Source organism: Anabrus simplex, chromosome 2 (assembly GCF_040414725.1).
Source record: "Anabrus simplex isolate iqAnaSimp1 chromosome 2, ASM4041472v1, whole genome shotgun sequence".
In the NCBI taxonomy this organism is placed as follows: Eukaryota; Metazoa; Arthropoda; class Insecta; order Orthoptera; family Tettigoniidae; genus Anabrus; species Anabrus simplex.
The window spans coordinates 142160865-142185911 of record NC_090266.1 but is presented as its reverse complement, the minus strand read 5'-3'; positions in this window follow the sequence as shown (position 1 = coordinate 142185911).

Below are 25047 nucleotides of genomic sequence, written 5' to 3'. Positions count from 1 at the left end.
TCGGGCAAAAGGTCATATCTCGCAATGAACTTTCTATCCAATATGTTCCTTAAGACTCGTCACGCCTCCCAGCCACATACATATATTTAGTTCATCAGGGCAACATTCGTTGTGTTCATTTTCCTATGCTTACGTATAAAGGAAAATAAGCCTTATCGTACCGCACTCTAGGAATGTATGTTTGCATGACTTATTTACGCACTCCTACAGTATAATGTACTTAAGGTTCATCTTCATTATCATCATCATCTTCATCATTGTCATCATCAGCGTAATGTGACAACACCTGGGACTAAACACGATTCTAGGGATCGTGTATTAATCATTTCCGGTGGGATGTCGACATAGGAGTGTGTCAAATTTAACTTTTGCTTTCTCCTTCAAGAAAACAGCAGATTATTTCGAATACATTGTACTTACCTTTGAGAATTCTACCAGACATGCGAGGACTGACAAAATTTTCGTAGGCAAGTAACTTCTCTTAAAGAAATCTTCATTCAAGGAGAAAAAGGTCGACTTGAACCCGCTTTCCCTCCCTCAGGATGAGCTGGATGAATAGGTCAATTCTTTTCCCTTTTGGAAAATTTCCCTAAATATAATACATTCGTATGAGAAAGCTCACGTTCCTTATTTGCTAAGGGAATTTCAACTTACATAGGTGTCTTTCAGCTGGATTTATTTTAGGTTTGAAAATGATGACCTTGATTTCATACTCACGACATTTGCCGTAGTTGCTTTACGTCACTCTATCACAGGTAGTATTTGACGTTGGTTGCCTCATTGTAACCAACCTTAAGAAGGTAACCATTACTACAGGTATGTTTTGGAGATGGTTGCCTAGTTGTACTTCTCCATAAAACAATAATTACAACAGCAATCACCAACCTTTTTCCATTTTGTTAAGAATGAAGCCATGTTTTCCAGTGTTGACTTAGTTAAATGTAACAAAGGCTTTTCAGTCTGTCAAACACACAGCAGACTGAAAAGCCTTTGTTACATTTAACCTTTTTCCAGTCACATTAATACCAATCAAAAAGAAGATTTTGGGAATGGTTTCCTGGTTGTACTTCCCCTTAAAACCTTAATCACCCTCACAGGCAGGTTTTGTAGACGCTTGCCAAGTTGCACTCTTAAAACGGTAATCACCATAACCAACAATCACTGCCAGAGGTGTCCGGTTCCCTGGCTAAATGGTTAGCGTGCTGGCCTTTGTTCACAGGGGTCTAGGGTTCGATTCCCGGCAGGGTCGGGAATTTTAACCATCATTGGTTAATTTCGTTGGCACGGGGGCTGGGTGTATGTGTTGTCTTCACATCATTTCATCCTCATCACGACGCGCAAGTCGCCTACGGAAGTGAAATCAAAAGACCTGCACCTCACGAGCCAAACATGTCCTTAGACACTCCCGGCACTAAAAGCCATAAGCCATTTCCATTTATTTACTACCAGAGGTAGGTTTATGGGATAGGAAATATCTAGGCCTTTTTCTTATGTGAGTTACAGCTCCGGAATCTGCCCAATGTAAAAGTGAAAAACCATGGAAACCAACTTCAAGGGTGTCAAATGTGATATTCGATCCCATCATCTCCAGAATGCACATGCAGACCCTCATAACTAACTCACTCACTCAGTGCTATTTACATTTATCTCCTAGTTCAAAATTATCGAATTACATTTTTTGATAAAATACTAAGAAGGTAATTTCATAAAAGTCAAACTTCTTACAACACCTTTTGTACCTTTCGGGGTACCGTAGGTTGTGATTTTTAAGTCCCTGTCGTAGCAGTAATTTATCCGATCCAGTGCCTTCTGCACTAGAAAAAAACATCGTAAGGTGTTATTTATGACACTGCCGTGTGTCTGGCTCGTGGTATAATTTTTAATCTCCTTCCAGGGCAATTGATACCACAATAAATTCTCCATCAATAATTTGATCGACATGCTAGGGCTAGGCTGACGCTGATGGCACCATTACCTTTAATTAAATTTTGTGACGAGGGCTCTCGTCAATTTATGACTGTTTCCACTCCACCATTAAGCTCAAGTTCGTAATGCGTACACATCTGCCTGGAGTAATGGTGGTATCACTTCGGGTGAGAGATTTGATTTCTACTCAGTCGCACTTCAAAAGCAATCATGATTCCATCAGTTCTCGGACTGATCGTTCACCAGCAAAACGATAATTATTAACTGTGGTACATACCACATCTAGTTTAACACAACGCTGAATAAAGTCATCATTATATTATTTCGCTGAGTGTTCATCTTTGACAGATTTTGTGTACGAATGTTATACGAGTTCGTTATTTCCTTGCTAAATATTTCTAAGAAGTTGAAATTTGTCTAAAAATCTCATAAAGTATGTCAACTTACCAGATTATTCCATGGTGTGGATATTAGGCGTAGCTTAAGCTCAATGGAATGCTACAATTGTGAAGCAGAACATGGTGGTAGTCGAGATTTACTTTATGAAATGTCATATTCGCAATGAACTTCGTTCCTTCAACTCTCCAAAATGAATCGTTTGCCATTGCTCTATAACTGAGTAAGGAGCTTCTAGTTTGTTGACATGATTTCGAACTTCAGTGATAGCTTGATCTTTATTTGTTTGATCCAACATTCCGTTAAAATGAGAATAGTCATTTTAATACTAACTCCTTTGTTATTATTTTTGACATATCAGTAGGCGTCTCTGTGACCCGAAGAAATTACATTTCAATGCGACTTACTTACATATTGCAGTACAAGTACGTAAACCCCAGGAGAATATGTTGATGATGCAACAGGAGAGTATAAGGAAATTACAAAAAAAAAACTTGTTATAGTGGAAACCATTTATTCTCAATTCTCAATAAATTAATTTATAACGGTTAGGTTCTTCAGTCCTTCGAAACTAATTTATGAAATAAATCTCATTTAGAAAAACTGAAAAAGAAACCCATAATTAAAATATAATAGCTTGCTTCGTTCTTGAAAGAAAATCATCAGATTTTATCATATCACACACTATTGATATTTTAGTTATTATACCTATATAAAACTTATGAAATGATTAATAGGATTAAGAAGTGTAAAACAATTTATGTTAAAACGTGTGTCCATTTTTCTAATAAATGTTGAAATGTTGTAACTTATATTAGTGAAGTAATCCTTACGTGCCTTTACACTTCTCAATAATATTAATCATTTCATAAGTTATGCATATCGTGGCTTTCTTTTAAAACCTTGTATGTCCCAGTGCTATTCATACTCATTATATTCCTTAAGAATCGCCACGCCTCCCGGCCACATATTTATATTCAGTCCATGAGAATCTTTTTCGTTGTGTTCATTTTCTTACGCTAACGTGCAAAGGAAAATGGACATTATCATACCGTATTATAGGGGTGTTGTTTGTACGGCGAATTTATGTACTCCTATAGTGTAATGTATTTAAGTTTTATTTTCCTTAAAAGAAACAAAAGATACCGTATTCAAATTTAAGAAGTGTTTGATTTGATAAAATCGGATGATGTCCTTTTATAAATTATGTTATTTCTATCTGAGGTATAATCTGTTATCTGTTATATTTTAAACAAATGATAGCTGATGTCAGTTCTTGTGTTACTATAATAATGCTCTGTACTGTAACCTGAATAAATTGGTACATTTTGTTTAAGTATAAAATTATAGGAGCAAGCAAACGAACATGTAGTTTCACATAACTTTTAAAGAATCGCACATGCGCAGGCCAGTGCTAGAACCTCTGGTACCCACTGTGGGTGGGATTGCAGATGAAGAGTACACCCACGGTATTCCCTTCCCGTCGTAGGAGGGGACTACAAGAATCGACCAAATGATGGTGAAATTGGGACAATGAGACTACTTGTGATTAGTACCATTACTTGAAGAACGCTATGAGTCGACGTTACTTGCGTTTGGTACCACCATGTGAGGAACGTTATGGATCTATGTTACCTAGGAGTAGAACCCTTATGTGAGGAACACCACGGATCTGGGCATTGCCTGTGGTTAGTACTATCGTGTGTATCCCACTGAGGCGGTAGCAGGCATTCGACTGCGTCGACTAGTATCCCTGCAAGAGAAGGTGTCTACGCTGCGCTGAATTTGTCAGTTCCGCTGTGTTCAGAATTGGTCGGCGTTACCTATGTGATGAACACCACGGGTATACGTTGCCTCTGATTAGTACTACTACATGAAGAACACCACGGATTTGGCTGTTGCCCGTGATTAATACCACTATGTGAGGAACACCATGGGTCTATGTTGCCTCCAATTAGTACTACTATGTGAAGAACATCACGGGTCTACGATGCCCCTGATTAGTACTACTATGTGAAGAACATCACGAGTGTACGTTGCCCCTGATTAGTACTACTATGTGAAGAACATCACGGGTCTATGTTGCCCCTGATTAGTACTACTATGTGAAGAACATCACGGGTCTACGTTGCCCCTGATTAGTACTACTATGTGAAGACCATCACGAGTCTACGTTGCCCCTGATTAGTACTACTATGTGAAGAACATCACGGTCTACGTTGCCCCTGATTAGTACTACTATGTGAAGACCATCACGGGTCTACGTTGCCCCTGATTAGTACTACTATGTGAAGAACATCACGAGTCTACGTTGCCCCTGATTAGTACTACTATGTGAAGAACATCACGGTCTACGTTGCCCCTGATTAGTACTACTATGTGAAGAACATCACGGGTCTACGTTGCCCCTGATTAGTACTACTATGTGAAGACCATCACGAGTCTACGTTGCCCCTGATTAGTACTACTATGTGAAGAACATCACGGTCTACGTTGCCCCTGATTAGTACTAATATGTGAAGAACACCACGGGTCTACGTTGCCCCTGATTAGTACTACTATGTGAAGAACATCACGAGTGTACGTTGCCCCTGATTAGTACTACTATGTGAAGAACATCACGGGTCTACGTTGCCCCTGATTAGTACTACTATGTGAAGAACACCATAGGTTTGGTTGTTGCCCGTGATTAGTACTACTATGTGAAGAACACCACGGGTCTACGTTGCCCCTGATTAGTACTACTATGTGAAGAACACCATAGGTTTGGTTGTTGCCCGTGATTAGTACTACTATGTGAAGAACACCATAGGTTTGGTTGTTGCCCGTGATTAGTACTACTGTGTGAAGAACATCACGGGTCTACGTTGCCCCTGATTAGTACTACTATGTGAAGAACACCATAGGTTTGGTTGTTGCCCGTGATTAGTACTACTATGTGAAGAACATCACGGGTCTACGTTGCCCCTGATTAGTACTACTATGTGAAGAACATCACGGTCTACGTTGCCCCTGATTAGTACTACTATGTGAAGACCATCACGGGTCTACGTTGCCCTTGATTAGTACTACTATGTGAAGAACATCACGGTCTACGTTGCCCCTGATTAGTACTACTATGTGAAGAACATCACGGGTCTACGTTGCTCCTGATTAGTACTACTATGTGAAGAACATCACGGTCTACGTTGCCCCTGATTAGTACTGCTATGTGAAGAACACCACGGGTCTACGTTGCCCCTGATTAGTACTACTATGTGAAGAACACCATGGGTTTGGTTGTTGCCCGTGATTAGTACCACTGCGTTGTCTGAAAGTAGCACCATTATGTGAGGAAAACCGTGGGTCTGTGTAGCCTGTGGGTGGTACCATGATGTGTGATAAGCCATGTGTTTGCATTGCCTATGATTAGTACCACCATGTGAGCGGCACGAAGAGTATACGTGCCGTGTGATTAGTTCCACTAGGTGAGGAACACAACGGGTATACCGGCGCCTGTGATTAGTCCCACTATGCGAGGAGCACCATGGTTCTGCATTGCCTGTGATTAATACCACTATGCGAAGAACACTATGAGTCCACGTCACCTGTGATTTGTACCACTACAGGAGGAACACCATGGTTCTTCTTTACTAGTGATCAGTACTACTGTATTAGGAGAGGTTCGTGACCTGGATTTTGTACCCCCTTTCTATAATAACATCGTCTCAGCAAAGAAGGCATTGTGAATTGGATCCACTGATTGTTTTGGATTCATTGTCAATTTCTCATTATCATTCGTTTTATATTTTGGTCAATGGATACATTTTGAAGTTTTAATTGTCGTTTTATTTCGTTGCGCCTCGTACCATTAGGGACCGATAACATAGCTGTTAGGCCCCTTAAAACAATAAACATCATGATCATCAGAACGTCTGGTTCCCAGCTTCACGAAACCCTTCCTATTAAAACATTCGAGGAAACTTCGATCCTGTGGAGTTTCTAACTCTAGCTTATCATTAAAACCTGATAGACGTCAGTAATGAAGAAAACTTTGTATCATAGGTCCCTGCCGATCCAGTTTACAATATATACGTGTAATGTCTTTATTCAGTATATTTACACCAGCATGAATTATATTTTTCTGTTCGAGGAGCCATTTGAATAACTGAAATACAGAAAAATACCCTAAAATGGAAGAATATATCGACCATTAAATCGTGTTCTTTCATTTCTTTAAAACTTTACGCATGTTAGGACCTGTTCTCTGTTTCCTAGTTCGGTATTACCGGTTAACACATGCATACCATAAAATTCCCAGTAAGAAAATAATAAATTGAAGTTCCAACAAACTGAAGAAAAGTACCGAGTGGATTAAATAGTTTATTTACAGTAGTGTTAAAGGCTTATCAGTAAAATTTGGCGTGAAATTTCAGTTCACCACAAATCAAATGAGAATTTGTTGATTACTATTTTAGATACTGGATCCAACATATCGATGGCTTTCTTTTAAAACCTCGTACGTCCCAATTATCTCCCTATTCTTTATATTCCTTAAGACTGATTACACCTCCCAGCTACTTATTTATCTGCAGTTCATCAGAATAATTTTCGTTGTATTCATTTTCCTATGCTCACGTGTAAAGGAAAATAACATTGAATGCATTATAGTGCAGGAGCGCGGAAATTCGCCATGGAAGCAGCATCCATATATAATAAGATATGGTAAGGTCTATTATCCTTTACATGTTAGCATAGGAAAATGAACACAACGACAATAAGTATTCTGATGGACTGCATACAAATACTGTATATGGTTGGGAGGCGTGACCAGTCTTAAGGAACATAGTGGGTACGAAGAGCCCTGGGGTATACGACGTTTTAAAAGAAAGCCATCGATATTGATCAGACTCCTGAATATAATATAGTACTGAAAGTTCTCGGAGAATCCTTCTCTTATTGAGCTATTTTTATTACTGATTAAGGAAGTAATTAATGAGGTTAGGATAGGAGCCATTGGAGTTTCAAGGTATCAAGTGTTTTTATGCTGAGAGTGCGCGATGTTCAGGGGAAACAGCACACTGCTTGGCGTTTGAATCTTGGATCTTCAAATGGTTCAGGCACTTAGTCAAGTCTTTTCCGGACTACGACATTGGGATTGATAAAATGCCATGCGTGCCCTCACGTGTTTGAATAACTGCGTAGAATTGTGTTTGTATTAAATTTGGTTGATTTATCGAATGTGCGAAACGCATAAGAGAGGATTTCTGGAGCCACTGTAAGACTAATTCCACAGTAACTGAAATGTGACTCTACTTCTGCTTTACCCTAGCATGAGAAGTAGGCATTATCACGTCATTGTGTCCACTAAACATGTTGTACTCTGATGGTTAAAGGTATGTATTGTATAATGGATCCTTTTTAGGTGGTAACATCAAGAAACTTCAGTACTTACCCTGTTCACTGTGATTTGGAAGCCTGGTTTCTTTGGCGGGAGTACTACAATATTTACTTCCAATTTCATGTAGTGTTATTGGCAATTAATTCACTGACTGGTGCAGAACTAGGTATATTAAGATGCGGAATTATCCGAGCTGCTGCTGATTTATTCGAAGTATTACAATTACATGAAGTAACTGAAAAAGTAATTTTGTCTTGAATTACTGAATAAATATACTATAAGTAACAGTTGTTCTTGTGTATATTAGTAAGTTAATAATTCTAAAAGTGCGTCATACTTCTGATTTTGCTTTAATACTGTGGATTCAGGTGAGTGATTCCTACAGCGTGAATGCCAGGTAACATTTCTTTTGATATGAAGCTATAATTGATAGGTAAAGTGGGTCCATTAATAAACCATTTAACTATATTTGCTCAGGAATCAGTTACATTGTCACATAATTAGTACACAGGATCGGTTTCGGCCGCTTGGACCATCATCAGGCGTAAAGATTAAAACAATGGTTCAAAAAAGGCCATGAAACGAACAAACACATCTACAAAGAATACACATTAAAGTCAATCTCTGTTAGAAAACTTGGTGGCGCTTGTCTCCACGCGTCACCAATATTGTAAAATTAGTTTATCATATTGTCACATGTCTTCTTGGTGTGGTCTAGAATAGGTGGACCATTTTACCTATCAACTGTAACTATTGCCAATACGGATCATAATGATATTTTTTATCGTACTATGTGAAGCTATATTCAGAAACAAAATACGGCGTATGGCTTTTAGTGCCGGGAGTGTCTGAGGAAAAGTTCGGCTCACCAGATGCAGGTGTTTTGATTTGACTCCCGTAGGCGACCTGCGTGTCGTGATGGGGATGAAATGATGGTGAAGACGTCAGGTACACCCAGCCCCGGTGCCAGCGAAAATAACGAATTATAGTTAAAATTCCCGACCCTGCCCGGAATCGAACACGGGACCCCTGTGACTAAAGGCCAGCACGCTAACCATTTAGCCATAGAGCTGGACTGGCTATAGTCAGAAATTCTTAACTACGACGAAACTTTTCCTTTTGGCTGGGCAGCTAGTAGCGCTTTAAGGAATCGTTGAAGAGAGATTTTTATGCAACTCTACTGACATATGTTTATAGAATTAGAAGAATAGCTAGTGAATATTATAAGATCGTTTTGAAATTTTAATTTTGTTATTGCATTTTTAAGCTATTTAAGAATGTGAAGTGGACATTCATTTAGACAAATAGCAGTAAAGAGAAAATGTATTCGCTCTCTATTTTGTTTATGGTAAAATGCATGGCTTAAGGTAAGAAGAGAACATTGCATTCACTTTCTCATATGTAGACAAACGAATTTTTCAATGTCGCTCGTATTCTGCGTATATGATAACTTTGCTGCATTCTACCATATAAACAATGGGGAAGAGCTTTAGAGTACCAACTTTGTAAACTTATAATTATGGAGTGATGTAACTAATGCGGAGGCGTACCTCGAAATATGGCATTTCTCTTCGTCACCGTTACTTTCTCCTAATATTCGTTATAATTTTCTCCTCCTCCATCTTGATTGTGCAAATCTGCTGTTAGTTATAATACCAAGGAATATTAGAAGCAATTGGCGTAATGTAATGTTGAAATAATTTCAGCGATATTTTGTTGACTTTTATTGTTTATAAAAGTTCTAGATATGATACGGATGAGGTTTTTGCTTAAACAAGCGAGCAAGCAGACAAGCAAGCAGGCTAGCAAGCAGTGAAATTGATATGTAAGAGGGAATGAAAATAGAACAATAAGAAGTCAAGTAAGTTATAAGGTGACTAAAGGAGAAAATGGAAAGGTTTATAAGTAAGTAAGTAAGTAAGTAAGTAAGTAAGTAAGTAAGTAAGTAAGTAAGTAAGTAAGCAAGTAAGTACAGTAAGTAAACAAGTAAGCAAAATAAGAAGAAAATAAATATTATGTTAATAGTTTCAAATTTAATAGTTTTATCAGGCAACTAGCTCTACCGATACAATGGTAACGATGTTTCCCCATACATTTAAGAAGATATGCTCATAGTATTGTTATAACTGTAAATTATAAGACTTAGTAAGGGAAAGGTTGAGCTATAATTTTCTCGAAGTGTACATGTTAGTGATTCCGGAGAAATAAGAATAATTGAAGATTAACCAAGCTCAGGACTATCCAGAACGGTTGTAGGTTCGAATTTCCAACAGTCTGTCTAGTAAAAATGGGACAATACAACTGATACTGACTGATCTTGACCGAACTCAATTACAGCATATTCTGATATTTTACATTAAAATAAATATTTCCACTTGAAATGCCTCCAAAAGTTTGAAATTTCCACTTTCATAATTTGTGGGAATTAATTGAGAAATCTGATCAATTTGTGAATATGAGTTATTGACTTACAAGTTGGTCTACATCTCCATGAAGTGAAATACTTCAAATTAAGTAGTGATACAAATGTTTTGCCCTAATTTATCGTCCCGGAGATCAAGCATACTATTGTTTCTAGCCAATGTATAGCATATGATAGTGTGCACAATTAAAGAAACTACACTATTCCTGAAGAGAGTGAAGAGAATTTCATGCAAGGCAGGTCAAGGAAACTGTGAAGGGGAAGGATATTGATCGCGTCATTCTTGATTATCCACGAACAACGCTACAGTGAATTATTACTATTGGTATCACCTACAATATTTCTGGCATATCGTGTAAAATGTCGTCGTCATCAAAGTGTTAACAATTATTACATGAAAAATGATAAGTAGGTGAGTTCAACGCATGACAATAAGTTCGTTTCTTCTTTACTTACCTCTGTTAGTGTCTCTCTTCAGGTGAACTTCTTCCTCGGACTAACAATAGCTCATCACGTGGAAAAACAAAAAATAAATACACATTAAGGCGTCGTTGAGGAACTTCGAAGCATTCTCTGATTAAGTGAGGAATGTCGGAGGGCTGATCACAATTACAATTAATCGTATATTTGACGTACAGAGTACAAGAGTTTAGGAATATAGAATTATAGCATATAATTGTTAATTTAGGTTAATATATAGACGTATTTTATATTAAAATATGTTTAAGCCATTTTTAGAGTTACAATGAAGTAACTGGACTACCCACTTAGGTAATAAAGTACATGTACTGCACCGTTAACTGTTTATTCTATAATTTCCAGTCTTTTCGGTGGTATATATAACTCCAATGAAACTACGTTATGAAAGACAGCACATATATACCAACAAAAAAGGTTAAAGGAACCTAATAAAGCGTCGAAAAGCAATAATTCTCTTCAACACGTCTCGCTGTTCACTTTTATGTCTCAATTTTCTACGGTGTTGTTTTAACATTTAACTCCATGTGGGGTCATTTTATGCTTGGAGAATTCCATTAATAGTTTTTAGGTCACCGGGTCATATCCTTCATTTTCAATCTTACGAGGTAACGAGCAAGCACTTTCATCTAATGAGATAAGTATACACATTGATATGCATTTATAATAGTATTCTTCCTTAGGTACTTCTGAATCAAATCAGTCCAATAATAATAGTTGATTCCTGTCGGAGATTGTCATTCATAAACAGATCATCCAATTAAAGTAAAAGTTAGATTGCAGACTATGGTAAATAGTCGTTTCTAAATCGGGGAATTGATGATCGGAATGCATCATTACCTGCATCTGTCTTACAGCACTTTCCCGAAAGTGAAAGATGCTTCACGAATACACTCCACCATTCCGTAAATTGTGTATAAATTTCTATGTGATGGTGTCATATTTTAATGCAACGCTCAATCCACTGTAAATTGCAGTATTAAAGCATCTGAATTATGTAAGGAATGCGTGAATTTGTATATGAACGTGCTGTATTTATAATGCTAATATAATAGTAAATCGACCACTCGATCTACTGTAGGTCATAGTGCAAAATTTTGATTCTGTGTGAATTTGTATATGATTAATCTGGATTTACAATGTTATACTAGTAGTATTTCTTGTAAAATTTCCTTTCCATGGAATTGCTTGATGTGCTCTTGTTGTTTATGTTGTTGATGTTGATGTTGTAAGTCATAGTGAACATTTTTGAAATGTTAAGCTAGTAGCAAGCTCAACCTATCGTACTGTAAGCCGAAGTAAGCTGGAAATACTAGTGTTGTCTGTGAATTTGTATATGATGATGCTGGATGTAGAATTTTAAACTAGTAGTGATTCTTGTAATATTCTCTTTTCATAGAATTGCTTGTTTTACTCTTGCTGTAGTAGTAGTAGTAGTAGTAGTAGTAGTTGTGTAATCATGTTTTAACTTTACTTTATTATCAATCTACTGTAACTGATAATTGCCACTGGAATATTTCCTAATTGCGATGGCTTACTTCTAAAACCTCGTATCTGCCAATGTTTTTCCTATCTATTATTTCCCTTAACACTGGTCACGCCTCCCAGCCACATATGGATCTGCATCCCATCAGAACAATCTTCGTTGGGTTCAATTTCCTGTGCAGGTGTTTAAAGGAAAATGAACCTTAAATGCATTAAACTGTAGGAGTGCGTAAATTCGCCAGCAATCTTCATCCTTACAGTATGGTATGATAAGGTCCATGTTCCTTTACACGTTGGCATAGGAAAATGACACAACGAAAATTATGTTGATGGACTTCATATAAATATGTGGCAGAGAGGCGTGGCCAGTCTTAAGGAATATAATGGGTAGGAAGAGCATTGCGACATACGAGGTTTTAGAAGTAAGGCATCGATTTGTTAATAATAAGTACACAGCCCGGGTTGAGGTATAGATGTTTCTGAGGGGGCTATATGGAACAAATATTCAACAAGATCCGACGAATTTTTTCTGAGAGAGCTTTATGGAATAAGTATTCATACAGAGTCGATGAATTTCTACTTTGGGGGAGCATTTAACAATATATACCTTTATAAAATTCGACAACTCCAAAGAATGGATCTTGTGATATCCTTATATTTAAACAGTGCTGACTGTGGCACATAACTATCAAGCACGTGCTGCTTGTTGGGAGATTTAAGCAATTATCTTTGGGCTTCATTTTTCACGGTCTTACGTATAGTAGAAGAGGAGAGCATTTGGTACTATTTTTTCAACCCTCGTCCACGATGGAATATGATGGAAATTTGTAGGCTATTAATACACAGTAGTTACTTCACTGTTATTACATTAGCACAGAAAAATGAAGAAAAAGTCATTTAGGGGGTGCTAAACCCGGATTTATATTTATTAAAATTTAATCGGCTACTAAATAGTATGTGGATTTCTTTACAGGGGATCTTGACGTACATGACAAATTATCAGTATGTTACAATCATGCCCGGGGTAAAAAAATCAGTCATAAACAAAGGTAATCGAATGCATTTGAAAAGTTAAGGTGGTAAAATATATCAGATTTGTGACTGTAGACTTAGAGGAAGCAGATGGACATAGTTACCTGGGTACTATATAGACTAATAACTAACGATGGCAGAAATAAGGAATAGAAAACATGCAGGTTAACCCAAGCCGATTGCGATGATGCTTGCTTAAAGGGGTCTAACAAAACCAAGCAAGGATGGCCATTCTTAACAAAATAAATTTCCTTAATTCAAACATCGATATGAACGTTAGATGTTTAAGAAGGCCTTTGTGTGGAACGTGATATTGATAATAACGAGTTCGGAAAGAAGTCGTCGCTGCGCGAGAAATACCATGTATCTAAAACTGCTCTTCCTATCCATTGTTTTGCTAAAGACTGGTCACGCCTCCCAACCACATATTTATATGTTAGTCCATCAGAATAATTTTCGTTGTGTTCATGTTCTTATGCTGAAGCGTAAAGAAAAATGGATCTTACCATACCGTATTTTAGGGATGTTGTTTACATAGTGAACCTACGCACTCCTACAGTATGATGTATTTAAGGTCCATTTCCCTTTAATTTCACGTTGAAAAATGAACACAACGAAAATTATTCTGGTGGAGTGCATATACATGTGTGTCTGGGAGGCGTGACCAGTCTTAAGGAAAATGATGGGTAGGGAGTGAGTTGGGACATACGAGGTTTTAAAAGAAACCATCGATATGCATATGCAGTCCATAAGAACAATTTTCACTGTATTGATTTTCCTTCGCTAATGTGCAAAGGAAAATGAACCTTAAATACTGTAATACTCTAAGGGCGCATAAATGCAGTACGTCATGCAAACAGTGAGGTACGGTAAGGTTCGCTTTTGTTTGTACGTAAGCATCGGAAAATGAACACAACGAACATTATTCTGATGGTCTGCATATCCATTTGTGGCTGGGAGGCGTGACCAGTCTTAAGGAAATTAAGGAAATTAATTAATTTTCAGATACGCGGTATTATTATGTGATGTTACAGAAGAATTCTGAAGGTGAGATCGGGTATCGGATCAAAGAGGAGGAGGTACTGAATCGTGCCACTGAGAATGAATGATTTTTCTATATTTCACAAGAAGAAGAGGTAGAGTGATAGAACACACCCTGTCACTTCCAGGAATTGGTAGGGTAGGTTTGGAGGGAAGTGTATCGGGCAAGAACGATCGGAATAAGCCAGGACATGAATATGAGGAACAGATCAGACATAAACAGATCAGGTGTTCACGGCCGGGTCTCGATTAATAGAGAAGAAATTAAGTTTCGAATGTAGCATTTAAGCCCGGGAAAGAACTTATTTTATATTCAAAGAAATCGTAGTATATAAAGGGAGCAGATGACACCCCACAAATAGTTATGGTCAGTCCATTGTAATGATTGAGGATACTTGATTATTTCTCTGAATTACGTTTTCATGTTTATAAAATAATCAAAATCTCTAGTCATCGCTGATAATATATATCACCCACACGGCCGCACAATCACACCAATGTCACATCATACAATATAATTCGAAGATTCATGAACACACACTTCACGTTTGTTGATTACGTGCCATGTCATAAATACCATCAGGTGAGTGTCTTCATTTTCAACTGAATGAGATAATTACAAAACCTCTCAGCTGCAGGCGAATGTTGGCTACGTGCTTGACGCGGCTTCTCAATCCTCTTATCTGGCTCAGGAGGGACTCCAAGAGATGAAGGAGCATTACGGAACGGTGCAACGTACCTGTGAATTTGCTAGTACGGAGTGACTATAGGATATAAATAACTTCATTGACCATATTGACTATCAGACCACGCGTGTTCTACGTAAACAAAGAACACGTGCGCGCGTCACTGTAGGAAGTCATGTGATCAGTTACCTGCTTAGAGATATAGCTATATTTATCGTACTCTGGGCCGTTTACTGCAAGGTTCAAGATGTATTTTGACTCTAGAATAGATGTTACTCTTTTGGTTGTGTAGATTGTTGGACTGATAAATGAGACGATTTGAGAGGGGAAAAGAAGAGCCAAGGAAGGAAGGAAGGAAGGAAGGAAGGAAGGAAGGAAGGAAGGAAGGAAGGAAGGCAGGAAGTTAAAGTAGAAATTAATAAGGAAGGGGAAAATAGAAGCGAGGGAAGAGGGAAAGGTGCAAAACCTTGCTTTAAAATTCAGTAAGGTGAGTCTCGCATTGTCAGTATACTTCACTAATAGTTCCTATACAGTATATGCATCTTTTTTTAATGTTTCCAGAACCTTTCTCTGTAATAAAATCTCCGCATACAGTTTATTGAAATGGACTCGTACGAATATTGTTACTGGAAGGCTGTTTGTAAACATTTCAGTTCGATTTCAGTGTATTTACAGACATTTTCGGAGATTGTTTCCTACTTTCAAAAACTGAATTTTATTTTTGTGAAATATTTTAAATTTCAGAGTGTCCCTATGACCTTACAGGAGCACAGGTAAATACATTAATCTATTTTATTCATGGGCCATATCAGCATTTTTATTAACATTTTTACTCATAATACCTGTATAAGACTTGTAATTCAAACGTGTGCATTTCATACACGCTTTACAAAGAATTTATTGGTGAAAAGTTACTTGGAACAATTTTCACAATATAACACAACTGACCGGTAGGAATAAACAGGAGGGAAGGAAAGGTACTAAGATTTTTATTCCACTCTCATATTTTAGAAAGTATTTCCCTTGTTATTCTACCCGAGCGATCTAATAAAATACTTACTGGGAGATATGTGTCATGCAGTACGTCCTTTAAATATTTACCAGTTCTGTTTCCATTGCGGTGTAACAGGGATGATATATCGAAAGTCAGTAAAAGATCAGTCATCAGGCATTGAAAATACACATTGTTTCTTTGCCAATAGACTAACAGTGTAGTGGTTAGTAATCTGTGACGTACACATTTTTTCACAGATTCTTCTTTTCACTTCTCATAATATGGATATACTTAAGCCAGTGAATGATCATTTAAGTATACATAAAAGTAAAATGTCAAATATATTTTGTCTCGATATAAGCGTAGTTGGAAACTCAATAATAATAATAATAATAATAATAATAATAATAATAATAATAATAATAATAATAATAATAATAATAATAATAATAATAATAATAATAAACATCACAATTCGTTTCCCGGTGGTTTATGTTGTCATTGCGAGGGATGATCTAGGTGTAGTATATTTAATATTTGAGGGAGCATGAGGAATGCCACTTGTAGAATTAGGTCATATATCTTCAGTCCAAACATTCTAGGTTGCCAAGAGACGCTATGTGGGGTTAGGTCTCGACTCCCAGCCTCCCCGCCCATGTGACCCAAGCCCTGCCAAGTGCGGGCAGCATGCTTTTTTATTTCATAATGTAACATTGAAACAGCGATGACAACCTTAAACTGTTGGCTTTTACTTGAGAAGCATAGTATGATAGAACACTGAAATGTCTATCGCTGTGACAATAGCTGCTACTGCATACATACAAAGCTGTTACCAAGCATTCATCATTAGGAGTACTAGGAACTTGTTTTCATGTTCTCTCACCTGGCTAAGGCGAATTCGCCAAAGTATTCTGTCATCGCAAACATGATGAAGAGCTGTTAGTGTCATCCCAGCCTTTTAGAACCACTAAACACTAACACTACGGACGGCCTCACTTGGATTTAGTACACTATGTGGTAATTTACATCACTGAGGAACTTTGAGTTTTCCCTTGCACAGACGCACTCATATTGTATAGCCCTGCCCTCTCACAAAGTTGCAACCAGCCTCTCATTCACCATCTCTCCTCTGGTGGGTTTAACCCCTCCACAGGACCCTTGCCCCTGACAACTAGACTACCGGCTCGAGCGCCCTGCAGAAGGGTGGGTTCGTCACGGCAAGGCAACCGTAGCTGTAGCTCGCAACGATACGGCACAGTTGGAGCTTGCGTGTATGTACCAATCAGAGAATTCGCATTTAGTACGAGAACAAATCATCTGAATAGTCCTAAATAATGTTACTTTAAGTTAATAAAAGTCAAATTACAATGGAACAACATCAGCCTTTGTTAGGCAATCCCTGTGAGCGATGAGAAATATGATGGCGGTTTGCGTGAAGTGGCTTGGGAGTCCTGCACCTGGAGAGAACTGCGGATGCTGTATTCTGTGCCAACTTTCAGCTAGCGGACCACGTGCCACTGTGGCTCGCCCACCCTCAGCATCTTCATTGATCGCACTAGTGTGCGGAGAGTCGTCCTTCTGCTGAATGAAGCTAAACTTTAGGCCGTTTGTATAAGCAATCGTAAATCTTAGCTGAGAATCCTTCATGATAACCAGTCAAGCGTGTAGTGTTCCAGTCAACTCTGAAGACATTTGGCAATCCGCGCTATAACGCCGCTGCTAAGCGCTCTCAGACTTCAGAGGATAAATTTTCCGATAATTTGTCGTTTCGTGAATACATTAGCATTCTTAAGTGATTGAAATGAATTTCTGATATTGTCTTTCAATTTATTCATTAAATTACTCGCGTAAGGTGCTATTTATGATACTAGCACAGAATTAAACAGTAAGAACCAAATAGCAGACCGAATTTCTGTCACAACGTCTGAAAGTTGCTGATAAATTGTTCGGTCACAAGGATCGTCAAATTAGATCGACTATAGCAAATATTTCATCTCTATTCTTGTATACTCGGTAAATAGTCACGATGCGTACTATTCTCACTAGCAAGTAAGTTTGTAATGTTTATTTGCATTAAAGAATAATAATAATATTGATTTCACGTCCAAATAACAACTTCATACGGTTCACAGAGACGCCGTAAAGTGGAGGAGTCCTTCTTTATGTGCCAGTATACCTAACGACACGGGGTAGGCCTACCACAGGACTGAGTAACAATCAAACGCGTCAACAAAAGTTCTACCGTCTGAAATAGTAATCCCGGCTTTTATGGCTCTTTTTGATATTGTAATCACAACCAGGAAACCTCTAATTTTTGCATGGAATCCGAACCGTATGTCCCAGAAATTTTATTTTAGAAATTGCCACATACTTTGTCGGAGATTCAAACTTCAGCTGTCTTGCTGAAAATCTTTTCAGCATTGAAATTATCAGAACATCGAACATGTTGAACTTCGGGCATGTCAGTCTGCCAGAATTTATACAACGTCCAGTCAACAGTGTTGCGTGGTGCAATAGGTGTCCACGCTAGGAGAAACTTAATTCGAGATTTTCCACGAATTAATTTCTCCCCTGTTTCTCTTGCTTCTTTTTACCTATTTAAAATTTGTAGTTTCATCTTGTGTGAAACGGGAGAACAATGAATACTGTCTTCAGAGCTGCAGACAGTTGGGCTTGAAAGTGCAGTCGAGAGCATGAAATCTTGCCAATGCATCTAATTTTCCGTATTGTTTCTCTCGTCGAATATGGGCAGAACCTCTCCCGATATTTATTGGCCACACGAGCCCCTTGATGAGCCAGTCTCGTATTGGTCAGCTTCGAGGTGGGTTGTGAAAGGGGAACGAAAAGAAGAAATGAACCTGCGCAGTTGAAACATACTGCCTTAAAAAGTGTGTCTACAGAGTGGTCGGAAAAATCGTGAACCGGGTACCGTTATATGATTATTAGAGGGTTGGTCATACTGATAAATAATTGGAAAAAAAATAACGAGATATATCACGCATTTGTCATTTTATCGGCTGTTGAAGTTAGCCAATCAGATCGCTTCGCGGACGTCTTCAGATGGGCATTGCCAGGCGGTGTTGCTAAATCTGCACGTGGTTTATGTACGGCTTGAGAGCGCCAAAATAAAGAAAAACTTGTCCAGGGGAGAGACTTGAACAAGGATATCCCTGCTGATAGTCTCGACCCATAGTAAGCACGCTACAGTGTTTGATGCTCATTTCTCGCCATGGATTTGAAGCCCGACCATGCCACGTACAGATTTAGCAACACCGCTTCGTAAAACCCATTTGAATTGACGCTGCATACTGTTCGCTGGAGCCATCTCTTAGTGAAACCGGAAAATACTTATTCATACACCTGGCATTAAGTCCATTTAAGCCTATCTTTTAATGTCCCTTAAGCACACACAGAAATCCAATCACTGGAGATCACTTTACACTTACTTTACAGTAGCGTTAGTCAACGAACTTCCTTGTGAGGAACAGTTTCTCTGTGAAAAAACTTATCTTCATTAAAATCACGAAGGTCGCGCCCACCCCACTACAAAAGCATTCATACGAAATACCTCACTCACGGTATACGTCGAAACATACCCCAAGAAGTTGAAAAAAGATACAAATCATATGATTTTCCTACCACAGAATAGTTAGACAGGCCTCAGCTTCTTCCTTCGCAACCACTACACAATAAATTACAGAATACTCGGAACGTCATACACACCATAGCCGTCATGGAATTAAACATCAATGTTCTCGTGAAATAACAAAAATACTTTATAGAATGAGGTACAAAATTATGTTAAATTCCATAAATTTATTTAACAGGGAGTGGCTGAAGAGTTCTCCATCGTGTAATGGACTGTGGAACTAAATAGTGAAGAAAACGAACAAAACACCGTGAATCAACAATCTGTGTCGATGCGACGTATAGCCAATTGTACAATTATAAGAAAGGAAAAAAGACGGGCAGATTGCTCATGGGCTTCAGGCGATCCAAAGATTTCCTCGGATACTCCCGGCTATATCAGATATTCGGTAAAAACATGTTTTCGAAAATGGAAAGAAAGTAATTCCAAGAACTAATCGCTCTCTTGTGTCATGATTCACGACGGTGAGGGTTGGTTAGCCGAGTGCAGCAAGTTTGTGATCTTCCACCGAAGTTTGCTGGTGAGCACTTCCTCTGTATGCTTAGTCAACGAACTTCCATGATTTACCGGTTTCTATGGGCCTCTACACAATACACTTACGCCTGGTGTCACAATAGTTTCATTATGCACTGTGTCGGAATATAATAGCACACAATTTAAACGAAACTTGAACTGCAGTGGTTAAAATCCATCCATCCTCCTGTATCATGTTTATACAGAACGAAAGTAAGTGAAATCGAACAGAAAATAAATAAGAGTCCAAGGAGAAAAAGTTAAAAATACCGAGTATATTGCCGGTGTGCTTTTTATCGGCGTGTACAGAGAATCTGGACAATTTTCTGTACGGTGTGAACACTGTATTAGAGAAGAAATACCAGCTGAAAGTAAATAAATAAATAAATAAATAAATAAATAAATAAATAAATAAATAAATAAATAAATAAATAAATAAATAAATAAATAAATAAATAAATAAATAAATAAATAAATAAATAAATAAATAAATAAGTACATATCAAAGCGATGGCATACATTCCGTTTCCTTGGATTAATGGTCAGTTTAGTGGCGTTGGGTTCGTAGGGCTCCGAGTTCGATTCCCTCTTCTTGCTTGGAGACTGAGTGAATGTGATCGTATTAATAAACGACTACATTTACACACAAAGTATTACACTACTAAGAACAACAGGAGCACGGAGTGGGGAATACATCCTTCCAAATTGGTTTGGCGTTAGGAAGGTCATCCGGCTGTAAACCTAGGCTTAATCCACATTATTGTAGACGGCGGATAACCGGCAGAAAGGCAATGTAAGAAGAAGTTATGGAATGCAGTCGAATGGAATTATTATATCGACGGCCTAGTTCTGATACCACGTATCTGAAAATGTTCTTCCTATCCATTTTTATCCTTACGACTGGTCACGCCTCCCAGCCACGTATAGATATGCAGTCCATCAGAACATTTCACATTTTGTTAATTTTCCTAGACTCACGTGTAAAGGAAAATTAACATTAAATACATTGTACTGTAAAATTTTTCTGATGGACTAAGTATCCATATGTGGCTTGGAGGTGTGGCCAGTCCGAAGGAAAGTAAAGGATAAGAACAGAATTGCCATATACGTGGTATTAGAACCAGGCCGTCAATAAAACACATCAAAGGAAATGGACGGTATTTGTCAAGCCTTAGTCACTGCATTCTCACAAAGACATTCGTGGTTCGACTTCCAGTTAATGCATGTGAGATTCTTGAAAGTAAAAATCTCGTCCTTTTGGTTCGCATTCCACATAAAATGGTAGTACTGTGCCCATGATTACCATATCAATAGTCGCGTGTAATGGAAAATGAAACTTACCGTACCTCATTCTAGGAATGTATGTTTGTATGACTTATTTGCGAACTTCTACAGTGTAATGCACTTCCGGTTCATTTTGCTTTAACGTCAGCATACGAAAATGAACACATCGAAAATTTTTCTGATGGACTGCATACCATATGTGGCTGGTAGGCGTGACCAGTCATAAGGAAAATAATGGATAGAAAGAGCATTGTGAGGTATGACATTCAAGAATATTCTAAGTGCTCGAAAACTGGCGGTAATTTCAGACCCAATGGGTGTAGGGATGCTTATACTTGCGTGTTTACGCTGTTTTATTTCTAAGCCTCAAATGCACTATGGCCCCCTCGAAGGTTTTCCGTTTGTATATTGCCTGGAAGTGCCTCACTAATTCACTTCTATTTTCATTTTTGTACTTCCATTATTATGTCACTAATCCTCAGTTTCGTCCGGCTTCATGGCTAAATATTTGCGTGCTGGCCTCTGGCCATACGGGTCCCGGCTTCGATTCCAGGCAGGGTCGGGAATTTTAATCCCCATTGGTTAATTTCTCTGGCACGGTGGCTGGGTGTATGTGTTGTCTTCATCACCATTTCATCCTCATCATGATACGCAGGTAGCCTACGGGTGTCAACTCGAAAGACCTGCACCGGGCGTGCCGAACATGTCCACGGACACTCCCGGCACCAGAAACCATACGCCATTTCATTTTTAATACAGTTTACATTTATTATTATAGGTGTCGTTGAACAACATCTGTTACGGCGAGTAGTCACTGGTTTCTAGCTAAGGTGACCGCAGTTCGGATCCTGTCCAGAGAACCAAGTGCTTTTCCCAAATCTTGACATCGGAGACTATACCTGTGTTCTCAGCTGAGCCAGGGGCCCATGTCCGGCTCGTTAGCTGAACGGTCAGCGTACTGGCTTTCGGTTCAGAGGGTCCCGGGTTTGATTCTAGGCCGGGTCGGGGATTTTAACCTTAATTGGTTAATTCCAATTGCACGGGGGCTGGGTGTATGTGTTGTCTTCATCATCATTTCACCCTCATCACGACGCGCAGGTCGCCTAAGGGAGTCAAATAGAAAGACCTGCACCTGGCGAGCCGAACCCGTCCTGGGATATCCCGGCACTAAAAGCCATACGACATTTCATTTCATTTCAGCCAGGGGCCCATGATCAGACATTCTGAGCCGGAGTTTACTAGCAGTAGAACGGTCACATTTTCCCGTTCCTCGTGCTTTAATCAACAGCACGTGGGCTACCAATCCAAGTTGTGACTACGCAATGTTACTTAACTTCGGAGATCACACGGGGTCCGGTGTTATAATACGGCCACGCCTATGGCGCGGACCATGCTAAGTTCAAAAGTGTAATAACCAAGTCTATTTTAAACACACGTAGATATATTATCATGATAGACCGATATATCTTTCAGCGTTCAGTCTGCAAGCTTCCGTGAATTTCCTAAACGTCACCACAATTCTCTATTTCACCGTTAGCCGTGCGGTTAGGAGCGCCCAGCTGTGAGCTTGCATCCGGAAGATAGTGGGTTCGAACCCCCATGTCAGCAGGCCTGAGATGGTTTTCCATGCTGTACCATTTTCACACCAGAAAAATGCTAGGGCTGTACCTTAATTAAAGGCACGGCCGCTTCCTTCCCATACCTAGGCGTTTCCTATCCCATCGTCGCCATAAGACCTATCTATGTCGGTGCGACGTAAAAGAAATAGCAAAAAATTCTCTATTTGCAACTAGTGCTGTGGCCTCATTTAGTTCTATACCTCTTATCTTTAAATCGTTAGAAACTGAGTCTAACCATAGTCGTCTTGGTCTCTCTCTACTTCTCTTACGCTCCATAAGTAACCTAACCTCCTCCATTCGCCTCACATGACCCCACCACCAAAGCCGGTTTATGCGTACAGATCCATCCATCGAATTAATTCCTAACTTAGCCTTTATCTCCTCATTCCGAGTACTCTCCTCCCATTGTTCCCACCTGCTTGTACCACCAAATATTCTCGCTAGTTTCATGTCTGTTACTTCTAATATATGAATAAGATATCGTCGCTACCGGGACAAAATCTTCTATGTAAAATATTTAAGCTTAGAACTTTGACCGGTAGGGTTCTGTCATCTAAGATGCAATATTGTGTTAATGTCGTCAAGGCATTTTCGCTCTTCATAATGTATGTGCTGCGGGTCAGTATACCTCCAAAAATATTATCACATGGGAGGTTTTGTCCCGGCAACGACGATATCCTGAGTCCACCCAGCTTTCGCTCCCGTAAAACAAAGATGGTCTGATAACAGACCAATGTAAATATAGTTTCCTCTGGGAGCTGACATCCTTCTTACAGAATACTGTTGATCGCAACTGCGAACTTACTGCATTAGCTTTTTTACACCTTTATTCAATCTCACTTAATAAATTACCATCCTGGGAGAACACACAACCTAAATACTTGAAATCTACCCGTTTCAGCTTTTTATCACCAATCTGATATTCAATTCTGTTGAATTTCTTACCTACTGACATCAATTTAGTCTTCGAAAGGCTAATTTTCATACCATATTCTTTGCACCTATTTTCAAGTTCCAAGATATTAGACTGTAGCCCTTCGGCACAATCTGCCATTAAGACCAAGTATTCAGCAAAAGATAGACTGCATACTACATTTCCACATAACTGAAACCCTCCCTGCCACTTTATGCCTTTCAGCAGATGATCCGTGTAAATTACGAACAGCAGAGGTGAAAGATTATAGCCTTGTCTAACCCCTGGAAGTACCCTGAACCAAGAACTCATTCTACCATCAATTCTCACTAGAGCCCAATTGTCAACATAAATGCCTGTGATTGATTTTAATAATCTACATTTAATTGCATAGTCCCCCCGTATTTTCCCTCGGCACCCTGTCATATGCTTTCTCTAGATCTACGACACATGAACACAGCTGTATATTCCTCTCGTAGCATTTTTCAAATACCTGGCGCATACTGAAAATCTGATCCTGGGAGCCCCTCTGTTGTCTTAAACGGCACTGGTTTCCATCGAACGTTTTCTCAACCACTGATCGCACCCTCCCTTCCAAGATGCCAGTGAATACTTTGCCTGGTGTACTAATCGATGTGATACATCGATAGTTGTTGCAATCCTTTCTGTTCCCTTGCTTATAGAGAGATACAATCACTGATTTTCTCCAAACTGAAGGTACCTTACCAACACTCCATGCTAATCATACTACACTATGCAGCCGTTTCAACCCTGATTTCCCGCTATTCTTCACCATTTCAGGTCTAATTTAATCTATTCCAGCTGTTTTATGAAAATGGAGTTTATTTACCATCCTTTCCACCTCCTCAAGCGTAATTACACTAACTTCATTTTCGTACTGCCCATGAACTTGGCTGCTCGCAACATCATCAGGAATATTTCCTCTTACTTTGGGAAGATGTGCAAGATATTCCCTCCACCTCTCCAGTGATCCCCTGTGATATATTACGAGTTCACCTGAATTACACAAATCACTGTTCATTTCCTTTTTCCATCTCTTCCTAAGAATCTTAATTACTGTCCAGAAAGGTTTCCCTGCTGCTTGAATTTGCCTTTCCAGGTTATTACCAAAATCTTCCACGGCTTTCTTTTGGATTCAACAAATATTTGTTTCGCTCTGTTTCTTTCATCTATCTACAATTTCCTGTCTGCATCATCCCTTGTTTGCAG